General features: G+C 45.9%; 1 long non-coding RNA gene and 1 pseudogene across 1 annotated transcript in view; one reads left to right on the top strand and one right to left on the bottom strand.

Annotated features, from left to right (window-relative positions):
* The window catches only part of LOC130706009 (uncharacterized), a 38,255-nt gene that overhangs the window by 567 nt on the left and 18,782 nt on the right, over positions 1–18,906 (bottom strand). The window contains exon 2 of the long non-coding RNA XR_009006416.1: positions 5,851–5,948. This is a non-coding gene — a long non-coding RNA (uncharacterized LOC130706009). The remainder of the gene's footprint in view (positions 1–5,850; positions 5,949–18,906) is intronic.
* LOC114236978 (RAD52 motif-containing protein 1-like) lies at positions 2,068–11,201 on the top strand (annotated as a pseudogene).

Below are 18,906 nucleotides of genomic sequence, written 5' to 3'. Positions count from 1 at the left end.
AAGATTATATCCAAACAGTTGGTGCTTATCATTGAGGGGGCTAATGGTGAAAGTTGGGGAAGGGGGACATTGTAGCACTAGCCTTCAGGTTACTTTACCACAGCTGCTTTCCATAGACTCAAAACTGCTGCTGCCACTCAGAAGTCAGGAAACTTTGGGAAACCACTGATGAGGTCATTGCAGCCCCAAAGCCCCAAGGGTGGTGACTAGATGGGGAATATGGAGTGTGCTGCAGAGGAGGAAAAAATGATTTCCATCTGCTTTCCACCTTCCAAATTTCACACAAGTACATTTTATTGGCAGAACCCTGCTGTCAAGGGGATCTGTGAAATATGGTTCCCAGGCCTCTAGCACCTGCAGAGAAGGGGGTAGAAATGGGTGTCAAGAGGCAACCAACACTATCCAACATGTGTCCGTATACAGGTATGGTGATGAGGCACCACCAGTACTTGGAGAAGTCCTGGAGCCCTACTCCTGTTTTTTTTTTTTTTTTTGTAGGCTTATGGGTGTCCAAGGCTTTGTAAAAGGGGGGTGTTGTCCGCATAGAATAACATGGTGGAGAACTAGCTGAGTCACAAATCTGGAAGGTGTCACTGTAGTTGGGCAGCAGGTGAGGTACTGTTGCTGGTGACATGCAGTCAGCCCCAGAGGTGACTGGAGAAACACCTGGAGTTGATCCTTAGTTGGTCTCTGGAATGTTCTCACTGGAATGTAAGCTGGGTAGACTGCAGGCAGTGCAGCATCGGAGAGAACATAGTTGCCATTCAAAAGAGCTGCCAGAGGAAAGGTGTCCATAGGGAAATACCATTTCTCAAAATATGGTCTGTGGACCTCTACACTCAAACATCTCTGGGATGCTTCTTTAAAAGGCTGATCCTGGGACTTCCCTGATGGTCCAGTGGTAAAGAATCCGCCTTCCAGACTTCCCTGGTGGCGCAGTAGTTAAAAATCCGCCTGCCCATGCAGGGGACATGGGTTCGAGCTCTGGTCCAGGAAGATCCCACATGCCGCAGAGCAACTAAGGCTGTGTGTCACAACTACTGAGCCTGTGCTCCAGAGTCTGCGAGCCACAGCTACTGAGCCCTCGTGCTGCAACTACTGAAGCCCGCTTGCCTAGAGCCCGTGCTCCGCAACGGATTAATCCCAAGTATATTTGAGTACCTAATGGAGTATGAGTGTGCTAGGTACTAGAAAAAGGATGATAAATCTGTAAATATTGTTCCTGAAGTGTTCATATTCGCTCTGGAGAAGATTATGGATCTTCTCCATACACAGATGATGGATACAATGAATAAATGGATACATACAATGAATGCAATGGATAATGATATGGATAATAAAACTATAGTTATTGGTTTGAAATAGTATCAAGATCCAAGTAATTCCTCCAAAGTCAAGAATTTTTGAAGTAAAAGAGCTCAGAAGTAGGTAATGGGTGGGGCTAAGGATCTGATATATTGAGGTGGAGAAAGTCGTGGTGGGGATGGAGAAATGTGCTTGGTGATTTGGGGGTACTTTAGGAAAATGGGCTAGAAACCAGCTTTTTAAGAGTTTCATACTAGACTGTTGATGGCTTTACTGAGTTCTACCTTGATTTGCATATTTAAGACTCATGAAAACACTCAAGTCGAAGGATTGCATCTTTGGTGGTCATCTCTCACACAGAGGCGGGAAATCTAAATTTTTAAAGTTCAGTGTATAGTTAGCGCTAACTATTCAGTACTCTAGTCCTCTGTGGGAGTTTGAAGATGAAGCCAGCTGCTATAAAGATGTCTGCACCATTCAATCCTGTAAACTCACACTTTGGACTGTACGCTAAACATACATTTGAATAGAAGCGCTAAACTCCAAGACTTCTGTGCGCCGGGGTTGCAGAAGGGGAACAAGAGGCAGAGACAAGCCCGGAGTGGGAGGGGCGAGGGAGAGGCCCGAGCACCGCCCTCATTCCACTCCCACCAAGCTGGCTCCGCCCCTCAGGCTTCCGTTGGTAAACAGCGAGGGTGCGTGCGCGCGTGCGCAGGTGCAGTCCGTTTGCGCCCCAAGCCGCGCACTCATGGTAATGGTAAGATGGTGTCTTTGGTACCTTTTGCGGTTCCCATCGTGGGTGACAAAACCTTGCTGGTGTGGGAGCTGAGCTCTGGACCCACGGCCGAGGCCTTGCAAGTGAGCCGAGCCGGGGCAGAGGGAGGGCTGGAGGAAGCCACATCGCGCCCCAGTAACTGGGCGCCCCGGGGTACTGCTTCAGCACCTCATCTGCCTGTGGGCTGCGCTGAGAGGAATCTTAGTTCTAGAGCCGACCTGAGCAGTCAGCTCGCCCCCACAGATTTTTGAGAGCTAGTTCCCAGCAGATGGCATTGCCTCCTCATGCTTCTCGAAGCTTAGGATTTCAGAGGGAAACCTGTTCCTGAAATGAGAAGTGTTTGGAGTTGCAGGCTCACCACAGTTGCCTGCGGCGAAGGGCTGGGGGAATAGAAGGGAACGGGCGGTTTGGCTTCCTGGGCGTGAAATTTCCTGCACTTTCTCAGCATGGGACCACCCTACAGCATTCTCTGTTCACAGTCTTCTCCCAGTTTGGCCTTCAGTGTTCGGTCTGAGTCGTCCCAAATGCAGCAGTGGCCGGTCCTGGGTTCTATGCCATCATCAAAGTTTATTCAGCAAGGGATGCCCACAGAGCCCAAAAGGCATGCGACCAGAAGCAGCTTTTTCAGACATCTCCAGTGAAGGTGGGTCCAAATGTGGAATTCCTCGCTCTACTGGGATGAAGCGCTGAATTTAAAACTAATAGGCCATCGGGAATTCCCTGGCGGTCCAGTGGTTAGGACTCTGCACTTTCACTGCTGAGGGCCCGGGTTCAATCCCTGGTCCGGGAACTAAGATCCCGGGGCGGGGGGGGGAAAGGCCAGTGTTTGTACAGCACTGTGGTGTACAGAATGCTCTCAGATGCACTGCTCCACTGATCCCCCAGTTCCCCAGTTTTTTCTTTCTTTTTTTTAGATGAAGAAACTCGAACTCAGGATGGTTAAGTGACTTACTTAAGGTTCATGACAGTAAATGTGGAAACTAGAGGCCAAACCCATACTTAACTGATGTTAAACCCCATGTCAGTTTATGCTGCCCCTTAATTTAAGAAATCTTCACAAGAGTCTTCCTTATATTTACTTTTATGTGGATTTTAAATCTGTGAGATTGACAAATTTTTTTAAAAATTAATTAATTAATTTATTTTTGGCTGCGTTGGGTCTTGTTGCTGCGCGCCGGCTTTGTCTAGTTGTGGCGAGCGAGGGTTGCTCTTCGTTGCGGTGCGTGGGCTTCTCATCACGATGGCTTCTCTTGTTGCGGAGCACGGGTTCTAGGCACGCGGTCTTCAGTAGTTGTGGCTCACGGGCTCTAGAGCACAGGCTCAGTAGTTGTGGCACACGGGCTTAGTTGCTCTGCAGCATGTGGGATCTTCCCGGACCAGGGATCGAACCCGTGTCCCCTGCAGTGGCAGGTGGACTCTTAACCACTGTGCCACCAGGGAAGTCCCGAGCTTGACAAACTTTTGTCAGATGTAACATAAAGGAGGCTTCATCATCATCATCACTCTCAAACTGCCTATTCAGTACTCCCTTCAGATTCCAGAAAATGGTTAAAATATTCTTTAATGCATTGTAGAAACCTTATTCCATATTAACATGTCATCCAATTTTACTTCCCCAGAATTAACATTTCATCATGTGCTTCCGTTCAGCCACCATTCCTTTTTCAAGGACCTTTTCAATTCCTCTGAATAAGTGAGTGAGGCTTCGATTTCCCAGACCTTTCACTTTAGAATTGTGTGTCTTCTCTGATTGGCTTCTTGCTCTGGCCACTTCCCACTGATCTTCCTGCCTATTCTCACCCATATTTCTTTACTCACTGATTTCACCTTTATTGAATCTGAGAACTCTCCTCAGATGTGACTCCAGGTGCGCTACCTCCCACTTCTGTACCCTGTTTAACACCCTCTTCAATCCTGGCTGTACTCCCCTGGGATTGAAATGATTTCATGTCAGACATTCTTTAATTTGCGGACCCTGCGACCATTTCACATAACCACTCAGATATTACGGATGGTCCTGGAAAGATTATGAGACAGTTACTTGGTATCAGTTGTGAGTAATGAGTTCTTTTCTTATATTGGACATTAAGACCATTCCATAAGCTTAGGTTCTGAGATTTTCACAGCATAAAGCCCGTCACTGATAGAGTAATGAAGAAAATGTTCTACAAGTCACTATAGAGTTGAGAGGAAAGGGCATTCGTATTAGATTTCTTTATTTAATGCAGAGCCTTAGTTTACTACCCACACCCCCGAAATTGTTACCTACTTTAATTATGCGTTCTCTTTAAATTTTATTTATTTATTTATTTGGTTGCACCGGGTCTTAGTTGCAGCAGGCGGGCTCCTTAGTTGTGGCTCGCAGGCTCCTTAACTGTGGCGTGCGAACTCTTAGTTGCAGCATGCACGTGAGACCTAGTTCCCTGACCAGGGATTGAACCCGGGCCCCCTGCATTGGGAGCACGGAGTCTTAACCACTGCACCAGCAGGGAAGTTCCAATTAGGTCTTCTTTTATTCATTGGCAGGTGTACATACTTCTTATCTTTTTTCCCCTGTATTTTTATAAATACAGACAAGAGAATAACATCTTCAAATGAAATGAAGGAAAGGCCTAATGTATCTGAGTTTTTCTCAGTAGCACGAAGGGAAATGTTTGCCAGCAAGAACTGTGGCAAGGTTATCCCAGAAGTCAACTGTCTCTACTACCCAGGGGCTCAGAGCCCTTCTGAAGCTTCCTAATTGTCCAGGACAGCTCCATTATGACTCACCGTACAGGGCCTAGCCTCCCTGTTTTAAATGTTGCGACACTCAACATTTAAAAATTAGTCTTCATTTCTCCTTCCCAGCAGGCAGCTTCAGTTGGAGAAAGTAATTTCATTTTCTTATGTACTCATTCATTCACTCAGTCAACAGACCATCACTCCTCTATTATATGCCAAGATCTATGCTTGTTTCTGGTAACAAGGAAAGAATAATATATGGTTCCTTCAAGTGCTTAAGGAGCTCGTAAACTAGTGACAGAGGAAGATGCACAAACACATCAAAAAAGAATTAACGGTGCTTTGACTTTATTTGTATTATTTGAATTTTTATGACTATATTTATATACTACACCCTGTTCAAAATGGAAATAGACATTTAAGAAAGAACTAGTGGGGCTTCCCTGGTGGCGCAGTGGTTGAGAATCTGCCTGCTAATGCAGGGGACACGGGTTCGAGCCCTGGTCTGGGAAGATCCCACATGCCGCGGAGCAACTAGGCCCGTGAGCCACAACTACTGAGCCTGCGCGTCTGGAGCCTGTGCTCCACAACAAGAGAGGCTACGATAGTGAGAGACCCGCACACCGCGATGAAGAGTGGCCCCCGCTTGCCGCAACCAGAGAAAGCCCTCACAGAAACGAAGACCCAACACAGCCAAAAATAAATAAATAAATGAATGAATGAATGAATTAAAAAAAAGAAAGAAAGAACTAGTGATGTAAAAAATCCACAGTAATATGTAAGTTATTTAGAGAGTTAAGACTGGAAATATTTTCACTCTCAAAGAAGCTTGCTAATGCAGATGAACCTCTAATTCTTTTGGTTGCTTTATTTACATTTATAGAGGTATACTATTCCCTCTTCTAACAGGGTTTAGTAACTTGGGGAAGGGGTGCTACAGATTAAGGTCCTAATTCAGTGGCAGGTCCATCTTATCTCCTCTTCAGGCCCTATTCTCAAGCAGGAGCTACAGGATGAAACGACTAAAACAGTTCACTTCCTTTGCTTACCTCCAGCCCCGTAATAGGCTTCTGCTGGGCTTTCTTGGTTGCTTTCATCATCACTTTCACCACCAGAGGTTAGGGAACCTTCCGGTTAATCAGGGGCCCTGGAAATGATGCAGAAAATTACTGACTTAAAAATAATAAATAACATTTACTTAGGGCTCACTGTGAACTCATTGCTTAAAATGTCCTACTTAATCTTCACAACCACTCTATGAAATTGGTATTGATAAATCTCAGGTATATCCAAAATAAGTCTCTGTGTAGGCTTGTGGTATTTTTAGGTCTTTTATGTCTTTAGGTTTGTCTCGGCACCAGACATAAGGCGGTTCAACACAGTACGCTTGCCCTAAACAGCTCCAGATGCCAAGAATTGGCAAATTACTACTTTGGTTTCAATGGGTGGTCAAAAAGGATCGATCATCAGGGTAAACTCTGTAGATTTTCTTTGACTAACCAGACTCCTTTCAACATTGAACTCCTAGACTTTAGAGAGAAGAATAGAACAGGGCTATGGGGAGGAGATGTGAGAGGCTTCCACATGGAGGTATCTGAGCATTGGCCTGCCACCTAGAATTAGTGATAATCTCAATGACTTGGATGGTGGTGTCCATAATTTTCTCCAGTATTTGTGTGGTATATAATAAAAAATAGTTGTCCATATCTAGTCATTCATTTGCAAGTCTCACTTGATTTTGAAGCTATAGCATACCTAAACTATTACCTGGGATTGCTGGAGTTTACTTTTTATTTCTAACAACAGAATATTTTGAAGTCTAGCCTTTAATTCAAAATCCTAACAGCTTCAGGATCTTTCTACCCTTGAAGAAAGGGAAAATGAAGATATTGTGACACCACTTCAGAAGCAAAGCCTGAAGTTCTTCTGTGCTTCAGAGGTGGTGTTGCCCTCCCACGAGTGCAGGAGTCCTGGAGTTGGCATGGCTGAGAAACCTTTGGATGAGTTGGAGGAAGGTCTGTTTTCCAGTATGTGTGTGTGTGGGGAGGTAAGGGAGTGGGATTTCTCTTTTTTCCTTTCTTTCTGAAACTCAACTTTTCAGATACATCATCACCTTGGCTAAGCAGCTAAAGCCCTGGGCAGAATTTTTCTGCCTGACAATATAGATTTTTATCTTAGGCAATACCTGACAGCACCTTAAACTTTAGAATTTTAGAACTGACTGCCTGCCAAGAAGCTTAGGAGGAGGGAAAATGTTAGTTTTTTTTGTTTTTTTTTTGGTTAATAATTTGTTTTGTGCTAAAATAGTCCTTCAAATACAGATGTCTTCTGGCCTTCAGTTATCCCAACAAAATCATTGTCTAAAGATTGAAATAAAAATAAACTGGAACAACTCTGGGTCTTTTAAGCAGGAAGCGACGTCATGAAGGAAATTAGGCGCTGCAAAGTCATTGGAAGGGCTCGAAGAGCAGGTTCTCATCTAGGCGCCCAGGACTGATATCCAGAATAATAAGACTGGCCAACTCTGGGAGATGGTCCCCTGAGGCTGACACTAGAAGTACTGAGTCCCCAGCACAGCCCCGTCGCTGTGAGCCAGCCTTCAGAAACCAGAGTCAAGGCTCCTTGACCCCCACTGCTGTCCCCATAACTACCACTCACCCCAGGAGGCGGGGACCAACACTGGAGCACTGTTGCAAAGCCTCTCATTCCTGCACCCTTGCTTATCAGCAGAAGGACCAGGAAGAAGTTCTGTGCTTCCTCCTCACATGGCCTACCAAATCCCGCACAAGGGTCTTTAATTAGCAGACCCTCTATTGTATCCCTAACCCTGGCTGCAAGGGCATCCGGAAAATGTAGATTTTAGCTTTCCAGGCTCTGTAGTACAAGAAGGCAACCCAGAAGGAGGGAGGACTGAAGAATGAGCAGGCCAATCCAAAGCATCACTAGCCAACCCATAGTAATCACTAGCACTATCTCTACATCTTACAAATATGGAAACTGAGGCTTAAGTGGGGAGGTTAAGTAATTTGCCCAACATAACACAGTAAATTAGTGGTGAAGTCAGGATTTGAAATCAACCCAGAATATTCTGGGAGCATAGCGGGAAGCAGAGAAACTGCAGGTCCTGGGGCACCAGCATCTTGTCCTGCCTTCTCTTGCTGGGCCATGAAGAGAGGCAGATCAGCTCCTGGAGAGGGTTCCAGGGCCTTCCCACTCCAAGACTGCTTATTGGAGTCAGGAATGAATATCCAGGAACAACGCGAAAGACCAGGAACAAGCTGATCAAGGATGAGCAATGGTTCCCAAGCCGTCACCTGTGGGCAACCAGGAGTGATGGTGAGCAGCAGCCATCACAGCGACTCCTGCCCCTGATACCTTATCTCAGGATCCTTGGGCGCCCACCCTCCTTTCTTCGACCTCATAAATCTGCCCTCTAGATTGGAAGTCTAGTTGTGGGGTCAAAACCCCCAGTCTTGATTTTCATAAGTCTGATTTTCCTTCTTCTCTGTCTCCAACACAGACAAGAAGAGAGAACATTTTAGGGGAAGAAAGAGAAGCTATAAATTCAGACAAGGTTTGAGATTAACTGAATTCTCCCTTTTTGTTTTAACTCTCTTTGGTTTCCATGACTATGGGAAAGCATGAGCAGTCTACATCCCTTAGCCAAGCATCTTAATCTTTCCTAATTCAGAGCCATGGCATGCATGGAGGAATAAGGGATAGTTAGGTAGATAAATGGCTTAATCGATGGATGAATAAATTTGTAGATAGAGAATGCTGTAAGAAGAGAGGGCAGAGACAGAGACAGAGATAATAAACTTTTAATAGTCAGCCAGCAAGACCAGAACTGAAACAAACTGTCTCTCTAGAAACGTCTGGAAGAAGAGTGCAGCTTCCAGGAAGCTGACGGGGTGTACATAGAACAATATTCACGTTGCTGAAAAAAAACAGCAACAACAAAAAATAACAGTCCCCAAACTACAAAAGAGCAAATGGAATAATTACGAACTTTAGTAATTAGAAACGGAAGAGGAAACCAAATGGAAAGAGAGACCTAAGAAAATACTTAATTCTATCTACAACCAGGTGCAAAGTCAAGTTCAAATCAATCAGCAAAACTCCTGAGAGGAGCCATGGGCTCCTCTTCTTGTGGCTGCAAGAAATCTGCAAGCAGCAGATTTGTCCCTACAGCCAAGATGTTCTCGGCACTCTAGGAAATCAGAGCCCAGACAAGCCTAGAATGCCCAGGAAACCAGAGCCAAGGTCACTGCTGTTTCTGAACATTGGGGCAGGAAGAATGGAGGAGGGAGAAAGTAATCATCTGTTTTGAGTAGGAATGGCAGGGAAGCAGTGTGGAGAGGGGGAGGGGAACACACACAGGTCTTTGGGTTTGCTTCTCTACTCTGCCAGCTGGCACCTGTGCCCTTAAGCAAGTTGCCTCACTTCTCTGAACTTCTGCTTCCTCACCTATGAAAAGAGATAGTGTCTTTCTCCTGATGTGGTTTCAGGATTAAAGATTCTGTATAAAAGGGCCTGTCCTGCAATCAGTGAAAGCTGTTGTCATGGGTGTTGTCCTGGGCTTCTGCCCCCATGTGCAGGCTTTGTGCCCCTCTCACTCGCAGACTGAAGGCGGCTCCAGATGGAAATTGGAAACCAAGGCTTCCTTGCTGCTACCCCACCCTCATGGGGTTGCCCCAGCATTAGAGGTGGGCCTTGGCCCTAATGTGTTGTTCTCATAAACTGCTTGATAGTCTTTACTGAATGTTTACCAAACACCTGTTAAGTCAGGTCCCTCCTCCAACAGACATCCTCCCTGCCTTCGGCCTTGCTCTTTCTGCCCCTCTCCCAGAGGCAGGAACCCCTGTTTGGTGGCAGAGGTTCTATTATTCAGAGAAAGACCTCCAGACCAACAGAATCCTAAGTACAGGCACACCTCGTTTTACTGCACTTCGCTTTATTGTGCTTCACACATACTGCGTTTTTTATAAACTGAAGGGTTTGTGGCAACCCTGCGTTGTCATATGATGATTAACATTTTTAGCAATAGAGTATTTTTTTTTTGTTTTTTGTTGTTTTGTTTTGTTTTGTTTGGCCTGCACCACATGGCTTGCAGTATCTTAGTTCCCAGACCAGGGACTGAACCCGGGCCCCCAGCAGTGAAAGCGCGAGTCCTAACCACTGGACCACCAGGGAATTCCCAGCAATAAAGTATTTTTAATTAAGATGTCTACATTGTTTTTTTTTAGACATAATGCTACTGCACACTTAATAGATGACAGTATAATGTAAACATAACTTTTCGATGCACTGGGGAACAAAAAGTTCATATGACTCACTTTACTGTGATATTCCCTTTATTTCAGTGGTCTGGAACCAAACTGCAATATCTCTGAAGTCTGCTGTATCTCCTATGTCAGGGATCCTGCAGCTGAACTCTGCCCACTTCAACCCCCATCACTTCATTCCAGGCCCACCCCAGCTTCAGGCTGCCTGCCAGAGCTTACCAGACACCTTCTGCCTTCCTGCCAAATCGTCCTCCTTCTGCAGAATGTGGCTTAGTGGAAAAGACACAGACTAGAATCAGACCTCCCTGCACATCTACTGTGTGACCTTGGGGAAGTTCCTTCACCTCTCTGAACCTCATCTATAAAATGAGGATAACAGCTTCACCGGACCATGGAGAAAATTCAAGGGATGGTGTGAGTCCTGACCCTAGCGCAGTGTCTGGCACATAGGCAGTGTTCCCAGAAGATCAGCCCCCTCTCTTTTGCCTCCTCCCACCCCAGATGGCCTGTTACTAGTCATGCCTAGCTAAATCCAGAGATGTGACAGCGGTCATTAAAGCAAATTTGTCACTTGTTTCTATAGCCAGGTGGCACATGACAGCTATTAATTCTTCACATGAAAAATGGCTCTGCTAATTGAAAAACATCAAAAAGATTGAGGTTTACACAAATGGTCAGCTCTGTTTATTTTTTCTAATTTACTTTTCAGCAGTCAGTAAGAACTTAATGAGCTCTCATTTTTGCTTCCTCCCTATTTATAGATATTAGTGCCTGTGGTGTTCTAGATGTATGTACAGTTGTCCTTTGGTATGCACAGGGGATTGGTTCCAGGGCCCAAATCCCCCACCCCTTCCCTGCAGGTACCAAAATCCTCGGATGCTCAAGTCCCTCATGTAAAATGGCATAGTATTTGCATATAAGGTACATATATCCTCCCATATATTTAAATCATTTCTAGATTACTTATAATACCTAATGTGAATGTTATATAAACAGTTGTAAATATCGAGACAAGGTAAATGTTATGTGAATAGTTACCAGGCAGCGGCAAATTCAAGTTTGGTTTTCGGAACTTTCTGGAATTCTTTTTTCAAATATTTTTGATTTGCCATTTGTTGAGCAGATATGGACAGCCATCTGTACTGAGAGCATTCAGCCTGGGCTACACAGCCAGGAGGGAACAGTTACAATACCCAAGTGAATTCCAGATGGGACTTCCTGCTCCTTGACAACTTAGCTGATACACTCACTGTTCATCAAGAAAACACCTCTGTTGGTTCTTTATATCAGCTGGATTCTATTTTTCCTTTTCTTGGCAAAGATTTCTCTGCCTTGAAAGTCTTTTTATTGTTTTGTTCGGTATGAAATAAAAACAGGTAACATTTATTGAGCAATTATCCTGTGCCAGGCCCTATTCTGTGCACTTTACATGGATTATCTCATTTCACACCCATCACAACACAATGAGGAAGGTATCATTATATATTTACCCTGTTTCCAGATGAGGGAACTGAGACATAAGGGGAGATTAGAAATTCGGACGCCCAGGTCTCTCTGGGTTCAGAGCCCATTTTTTAATCATCACATTCTCTTTTCCATAAGCAGAGCACCACTGGTGATCTCCACATTTTGAGGAGAGAGAGACATAGATGAAACAGCACTGAACCAAGAGTCAGGAGACCACAGCTCAAGTCCCACATCTGCCAAGAGCCCCCACGACCTTGAGAGAGCCTCTTATCCTCTCTGCCTCTAAGTTTAGAGGTCTGGGGTAGCGTGGGAGTGAGAGCACTGACACTTATGCCTCTTCCCCTTCAGCTAACCAGCCACCAAAAGAATTAAGAGTATTGAATTTATCTGTGGCCAGTTTTGCACCCAATAGCCCCCAAAAGGAAGAGCCCTCTGACAAAGCTGGAAGGAAAAACACAAATTAGACTGAGGCTCTCCCCAAATTTAGACCTTAGAACCTACAGGACCATGAAGACATCCCATATGGTCAGGAATGGGGTGAGAACAGAGCTCTTTGAATCCTGGGGCAAACAGGTCAAAAAGAGTGGAGACACCAGGAACCCTGCCCACCAGTAAAACATGACTAAAACAGTCCTCCGATTTAGAGGAGGACAAACAAGTAAGAGGGCACAGGGAATTCCCTGGAAGTCCAGTGGTTAGGACTAAGTGCTTTCACTGCCGGGACCCAGGTTCGATACCTGGTCAGGGAACTAGGATCCCATAAGCCATGCAGCATGACAAAAAAAAAAAGGGCAGAGAGAGGAATAAGCTTACCCTGCAGCACTTCCCTGAGCAGAGAGCCATGATAGCAAAGTTCCCTCCTCTACAGGCCAAGGTAAGGACCTGTGGAGAGAAGGAGAAAGAGCCCCCTAAACTTCTTCACCTATAAAGGAAGGGTCTGGACCACTGACTCAAGAGGCAACGAGGATGAACTGGAAAAATGGCAGCAGTTATGGAAGGTGATGGATTCAGGAGGTGTGGTTGTATCTGGCTGCAGATTGGAGATGCAGTGGGGGAGAGGTTGGAGTTTCTGGTTTAGAGAAATGGAGGATGATGCCCTTGGGGGTGAGGACCCTGTCTTGCTCATTTTTGAATCTCCCGTGCCCAGCATGGATGGAGCCTGGCTCAAGGTCAAACTCAATCAGTATCCGCTGAAGGAATAAGGGGATGAATAGGACTGTGGTTTCAGCAACATCCAGAGACAGTGGCTCACGAGGCTGCTTTGACACTTGATTCATGAGCCTTATGGTGCTACAGTGATGTTAGCTTGTACTGTACCTATATATTTTGACTCCGAATCACATAATTAACAGCCAAGTTGGCAGCAGTCTCCATAGTAATGTTTGTGGGGAGATGGTAGGGAAATAATCACGCAGGAGATCAGTGTATTACAGTTCAATCACTTGCATAATCACAGACCTCAGGCCTTGAAAGGGTATTGAAAATTCATCCTGGAACCCTGGGCTCCTGACTCCCATTGCAGTGTTCTTTCCCTGCGCCGTGGGCCAGAGGCAGAGGCTGCCGTGGAGACAGCTACACCAGCACAGGACGCTGTGAGGACCCCCGCTTTGCCCACAGTAAGATCACTTCTTATGAACTGGGTTTGTCAACCACTCCCAGCCTACAAACACCAAATAATATCCTCTTCTTGGATCTCAAATACAAATGCCAAGTACACACAAAAATGATATGTATAGGCTATCTCTTTTATTTTTTCGCATCTTTATTGGAGAATAATTGATTTACAATGTTGTGTTAATTTCAGCTGTATAACAAAGTGAATCAGCTATATGTATACATATATCCCCATATCCCCTCCCTCTTGAGTCTCCCTCCCACCCTCCCTATCCCACCCCTCTAGGTGGTCACAGAGCATCGAGTTGATCTCCCTGTGCTATGCAGCTGCTTCCCACTAGTATAGGCTATCTCTTGATCTTTCTTATTTAAAAATTTTTTCCCAACTTTACTGAGGAATAAATAAATAATTGACAAATATAATTATATATATTTAAAATTTGATGATTTGATATACATATACATTGTGAAATGATTACCAAGATAAAGATCATTAACACATCTCGATCTTATCTTGACAACTGAACCAAGGAGTTCATGCAGCTAGTAAGTAGCTGAGCCCGTAAGATGTGGATACCCCCTGGGCAGAGATCAGGAAGAGCTTTTCCAAGGATGTGATGTTTAAGCTGAGCCCTGAAAGATGAGCAAGCAGGAGCTGGCTTGGGGAAGGGGATGGTGATTATTCCCTACAAGGAGAGGGCCCAGCACATTTGAAGTCCCTGAGGTGAGACAGCCTATGGGTTTCCATTTGCCTTACAAAACCCCGTTTACATGAATGAAAGGAGGATTTCTCCAGAACAATGATCTTGGATCATAACTATCTAAGGGAGCTCAGGACAAGGAAAAAACTCATTACATTTCCTGAAAGCATATTCCCCCCTCCAACTGAGTGTGCAGGAGGTGGGGGAGATGGAGAGAAGAGGAGGGGACGGGAGGAGAAAAGGAGGAGAGGAGATCTAATCCTTCCCCTTTCCAATGTTCCAAAATCTATTCTGCTGGTCACTTATCATGGGAGATGCTCCATAAAAATAGATTTCTGAGACCAAATAAATTTGGGGACTACAACACGCTATATCCTCCTCTTAACAATCCCCACAGCTTGTTAACAATTTAAAGACCTTGAGAAGTCCTGCCTTAAAGAATATAGGTTCTCCAAACGCACTTGACTACTTTTTCACACAATACCTATTTAACAATCCACAGAAGCTATATCAGGGAACAACAGCCATAAATTAACTTCAACAGCCACGTGGAAAGTGCCAACTCTGATATCAGCCCCAAGGACAAAATTCTTTTTAACAGAACAGTCTATTGCTACAAGTTTCCTATACAGTCCCACGAGCATCGCAAATGCCCTGGTCAAGCCCCAGGCTTAAAGCAACCACTCCAAGACGAGGGGCATGCAGAATGAAGCACACGCTCACCATTTTATCCCGGGGAAGAAGGAGGAAGAGGCATGACTTGGGCTGGTATAACAGAGATTTACTTCCTCAGCATCCTTTGGAATGGATATCCTGCATGATTGAGCCGAGCTTTGTTCAATTCTCAAAGCAATTTGCCAGGAGTGAGAAAGGAGCGCTTATTAAAGCAAGCTAGTCAGTCCTGGATGATTACTTCTTATTCCAAAACAATTATGATAAAGGTAAAATAGGTTATGTTGCTGTAAAAAATATGAATCTCTCCAAACAGTAGCACATGAATTTCCAACCAGAGCCATCAAGGCCACAGCCAAAAGCTGGCCAGGCATAGGAACTAGGGGAAAACATTTTCACCCTGTCAAACAGTACTGTTTCAAGCTGAATTAAAACAGACAAGAGAGGGCTAGGTAAGTGGGGAGTGATGGGGTGCCCTGGATACAAGTACCCACTTAGTAGTCTGAACCCATCCCTAAAGAATACCCTGAGGAAAAAAAAAAAAAAGAATACCCTAAGGAAGTGGCAAAGACAACCACACAGCAGCCTTCTTCTTCTACCTGGACCCCCAGTCCTTAAAAAATAGGTCTAAGCAGGATTTCTCAACCTCAGCACTACTGACAGTTTAGGTGGTCGATTCTTTGCTGTGCGAGCTGCCCTGTGTACTGTAGGGGTTAAGCAGCATCCCTGACCTCTACCCACTAGAGGCCAGTAATAACCCCTCCTCTCCTCCAAGTTGTAGCAACCCAGTCTCCAGACATTGCCAAATGTCCCCAGGGGGTAGAAAGTGGGGTAAGATCACTCCTAGTTGAGAACCACTGGACTAAAGCAATAGAGACATGGGGGAGTGGTCCCACCAGGTCCCTGAATCCAGCCTGTCTCCAAGAGAACACTGTGCTCAAGACTGGCCTCGCCCAGAGAGCAAAGGGGGTGTGTTCAGAGGTTGTTACTTTTGCCCTTTTCTGGACACGGTGGGAGTAGGAGTGTCCTGATTCCCTTGACGTGCCGTCCAGTGGCTGGCATCACAGCAATGTGCCTCACCTGCTCTGCAGAAGACAGAAGCCAACAGAGGTCAGAGAACCTTCCTGACAAGCCAGGGAGCCATTCCAGGCAGCCTCTCCCCTTCCCCTGCCTGGCTTCCAGACTGTTTAGGATAGAAAGATGTCTTGTAAGGCTCAAGGAGGCCCAGTAGAAAGAGTTTGAGAACTCATCCTCAAAGCTAAAGCTGCTCATTGTCCCTCCAGTAACAACCAACATGTGACATTGCTATACACAGACCTCAGTCTGTTTCCTACAATTTATGAATAACCTCCCATTAATACCAACTGCCTGTGGACAACAGAGCAGAAGGAATGCCTTGGCTTGGAGTTGGATGCTGTGTTATAGGCTCTGATGCTGACATCTGCATGAGGTATCTTCATTTCAGTAGCCCCTGGTTTTTTCTCCATCACAAAATGAGGAAAACAGCAATATCCACCTCACCAGGTTGTTGCAAGCTTCAAATGGGAAATGTGTGTGAACACACTTTGCAAATTTAGAGCATTGGGTTGTTTTTATTAACTCAAGAGGTATCATGAAAGTTGCAAAACAAACCAATTTTAATTCATTCACAAGTAGATGCTGTGCAGACATTTGCAGAGAAGATGACTGGGAAGGAATACTTACTTGAATAAAGTGAATCAGAGCAGCTAAGATGGGGACTTCCCTGGTGGTCCAGTGGCTAAGACTCCACGCTCCCAATGCAGGGGGCCCAGGTTCGATCCCTGATCAGGGAACTAGATCCCACATGCCACAACTAAGAGTTCTTATGCCACAACTAAAGATCCCACATGCTGCAACTAAAATAAGATCCCTCGTGTCACAACTAAAGAGCCCACATGCTGCAACTAAGACCCAGCGCAGCCAAATTAATAAATATTAAAAAAAAAAGACAAGAGCAGCTAAGATGGAGAGAAAAATATAAGACAGTGTTTTTAAGGTTTTAAGAGTGAATGCTTATATACCCTGAGAAAACCATAATTCAGAAAGATACATATATCCCAATGTTCACTGCAGCACTATTTACAATAGCCAGGACATGGAAGAAACCTAAATGTCCACCGACAGATGAATGGATAAAGAAGATGTGGCACATATATACAATGGAATATTACTCAGCCATAAAAAGAAACGAACTTGAGTCATTTGTAGTGATGTGGATGGACCCAGACTCTGTCATACAGAATGAAGTAAGTCAGAAAGAGAAAAACAAATAGATTAATGCATATATGTGGAATCTTAGAAAAATGGTACTGATGAACATAGTGGCAGTGCAGGAATAGAGACGCAGATGTAGAGAACAGACTTGTGGACACAGGGGGAGAAAGGGAGGGTGGGACGAATTGAGTAGAGTAGCACTGACATATATACACTACCAAATGTAAAATGGATGGCTACTGGGAAGCTGCTGCATAGCACAGGGAGATCAGCTCGGTGCTTTGTGACCACCTAGAGGGGTGGGATGGGAGGGTGGGAGGGAGGCTCATGAGGGAGGGGATATAGGTATACATATAGTTGATTCACTTGGCTGTACAGCAGACACTAACACAACATTGTAAAGCAATTCTAATCCAAGAAAGATATTTTTTTAAAAAAAGGAGTGAATGTTTAGAGTTCCCAAGATGGCAGAGCAGGAAGACCCTGAGCTCACATTCTCCTGTGGCACCAAAATTACAACTATTTACAGACCAACAATTTATGAAAAAGACCAGCTTTAGTTTTGAAGAAAAGTTCTCAGACTCTTTCTACTGGGCCTCATCGAGTCTTACAAGACATCTTTCTATCTTAAAATAGAAAATATCTTCTACAACTAGAGATATAAAGAAGGAAGCATAACAAGATGTGTAGGAGGGGTGGCGTTGTAGTATAGTCAAGACCATACCATGGGTGGGCAACCCACAAACAGGAGAATAATTACAATTGCACAGGTTCTCCCCAAGGAGTAAAAGGTCCAAGCCCCACATCAGGCTCCCCAGTCCAGGGGTCCTGTGCCAGGAAGACGAGCACCCAGAACATTTGGCTTTGAAGGCCAGCAGGTTTTACTTTTGGGAGAGCTAGAGGACTGTAGGAAGTAGAGACTCCACTCTTAAAGGGCCCACACAAAATCTCACACACTCCAGGACCCAGGGAAGAAGCAGTAATTTGAAAAGATCCTGGATCAGACCCACCTGCTGATCTTGGAGAGTCTCCGGAAGAGGCAAGAGGCAACTGCAGCTCACCTTGAGGACAAAGACATGGGCAGCAGCCATTTTTGAGAGCTCATTCTACCACATGGACACTGGAACTGGCAAGTGCCATTTTGGAATCCTCCCTCTAGCTTATGAGCCTCAGGACCCAGCCCTGACCCTGCCCACCAGCTTAAAAGCATGGGATGCTTCAGGCCAAGCAACTAACTGGGCAGAGACACAGCCCCATCCACCAGCAGCCAGGCTGCCATAAGACCCCCTGAGCCCACAGCCACCCCTGGACACAGCTCTGCCCACCAGACGGCCCAGGACCTGGTCTCCCACCAGTGCACAGGCACTAGAACTGGGTCCCCTAGGGCCCTGCAGTCAGAGACACCAGGGACCCAGCTCCACCCCCCACGGGGCAGACACCAGGCTCAGAAAACCCTGAGCCCTAGCCCCACCCACCAGTGAGCCTGCTGTAGTCTCAGGACCAGCCTCACCCACCAGCAGGCAGACACCAGCCCCAGGAAGAGCTGGGCCCCGGCCCCGCCCACCAGCAGCCAACACCAGCTCTAAGATACCTTGGGCCCCATAGCCAGCCAACTTGGGACCTGACCCCACACACTAGTGGACCAACACAAGCTTTAGGACCCAAGGCCCCTACTGCTAAAGACCCCAGGACCTCGCTCTGCACATCAGTGAGCCAGCACTCGCCCCAAGACATGCTGAGCCTTGGCCCCACCCACCAGTAGGCCAAAACCAGCCAAGTGACACTGGGAGACGCTGGTGCAACCCACCAGCAGGCAAACACTAGATCCAAGACACAATGGACCCCTCAGTCAGCTGCCCCAGGATCCAGCCCCACTCACCAGCAGGCCAGCACCAGGTATGGAACCCACCAGAACCCACAGCCAGCCATATCAGGAACTGGACCCACCCACCAGCAGGGCAACACTAGATCCAAGAACCCCAGCCGTGCAACCACCCACCACAGAGCCTGCCCCTACCCATCAGTGGACCAGCACTAGACCTGGGACACCACAGAGTTCCACAGCCAGCTGCCTCATCATCCAGCCCCACCAACCAGCAACTGGCAGCCTCTGCATAAGGCAGGCCCTGGA

This window comes from Balaenoptera acutorostrata, chromosome 20 (genome assembly GCF_949987535.1).
Source record: "Balaenoptera acutorostrata chromosome 20, mBalAcu1.1, whole genome shotgun sequence".
NCBI lineage: Eukaryota > Metazoa > Chordata > Mammalia > Artiodactyla > Balaenopteridae > Balaenoptera > Balaenoptera acutorostrata.
The sequence above is the reverse complement of the archived record's forward strand: the minus strand, read 5'-3'. Positions and strand labels throughout refer to the sequence as shown.